At 42.7% G+C, this 1,389-nt stretch overlaps 1 pseudogene; it reads left to right on the plus strand.

The window, feature by feature from the left end:
• The first annotated feature begins 409 nt into the window (after positions 1-409).
• LOC118838115 lies at positions 410-1,056 on the plus strand (annotated as a pseudogene).
• The last annotated feature ends 333 nt before the right edge of the window (positions 1,057-1,389 follow it).

A 1,389-nucleotide genomic window follows, 5' to 3' on the forward strand; every position in this document is an offset into this window, starting at 1 on the left:
TACTAAGAAGCAAGGAGTAGAAGTTAAGGAACTTTCCATACAGTTTGATAATACATAAATGACCAATAAACATTTGATTTTCCTTTCTGCTTTAGAGGCTCTCCTAACCCTCCTGATAATGTTCTTTCCTGGCTATCTACTGCCTCTTTAATCTATTACTTCCCATAGCAAGAGGCATTCTCTATTTTAAACATCAATAGAACTTTTTGTTTTGTTTCATTTTGTTTTTTGTTGAAGTTTCTTTTCCCCAAGGAACTTGGTTCTTTATTTGGAATGCAAAGTAATGAATTTCATTGCATACTTTTTTTTAGAAATTGGATTTTAGAAATTCAGATTTTTCAGTGGGCATGGGTGGCTGGGCATTTGCCAGTCTTGAGGCCCCTCAGGCTCTGCAGCTGCAGCCATCCCAATGCCGATGAAGGGGCACTTCCCCATCTGCCGGACTCTGCAGTACCTGAGCCAGGGCGACATGGTGTTTAAGAGCTTGGTCAAAGTTATGATGGAAAATTACAATACCCGTGAGGAGCTGAGTGAGGGAGCCAGAGCACACTGCCTTCTTTGATGCGGGCATGCTGTGCTTGGTGGTCCTGTGCCAGTGTCTCCCATGTCTCACAATTGATACCAAAGTTCTTTAGAGAGACCTTGAGACTGTCTTTGTGTCAATTCTTCTGACTACCATGAAATTTGTGGTTTTCGACATTCCTCAGATTCAGTACAAAAACCCCTGGGTACAGATCATGATGTTTAAGAACATGACATCATCATCATTTCTGTGGTTTTGTTTAGATTCTGGTGAACAGGTCCTGGTAAATGTGGAGGGCAAGAGCAACAAAGAGGTCGACCATACAGCATATCAAAAAGATCCTGGGGAAAAATGAGGAAGTCCTCAAGATAGAGGAGCTAGAGAAAAAGAAGCTTTCTCACCCAGCTAATTTTGGACCCAAAAAGTATTACCTGTGGGAATTTATCTGTGAAGTGGAAGGACAGGTCCCCTGTCCAGTCAAAGAGATGACTGGCAAGTACAAAGCTGTTCTGAAAGCCAGGGCTCAAGACTGAGGGCCCACAGGTAGAGACTCCTGGTACCTGGGACATCCAAGCTTGTGCTGAAAGACAAAGGCCTTAGAGACCAAGTGATGGAGAGAACAGGTGCTCACATGGTGTCTGCAACTGGTAAACTCCCAGGTCTCTCTCCAGAACCCAGGAAAGCCCAAGCTACCCTGTATTCAAAAGGGCCCCATTTTAGACACTAACACAAGGCTAGAGGAGCAAGAAGACAAAGCAAGGCTAGGGGATTTAAATGAAAAGACTTAGTTTGCTAATGAAACACTTTATATCGACTCTTTTAAAAAAATAAATTCGGATTTTTCTTTGAAATCAGAGAGTTCTAGC

This window comes from Trichosurus vulpecula, chromosome 2, assembly GCF_011100635.1.
Source record: "Trichosurus vulpecula isolate mTriVul1 chromosome 2, mTriVul1.pri, whole genome shotgun sequence".
NCBI lineage: Eukaryota > Metazoa > Chordata > Mammalia > Diprotodontia > Phalangeridae > Trichosurus > Trichosurus vulpecula.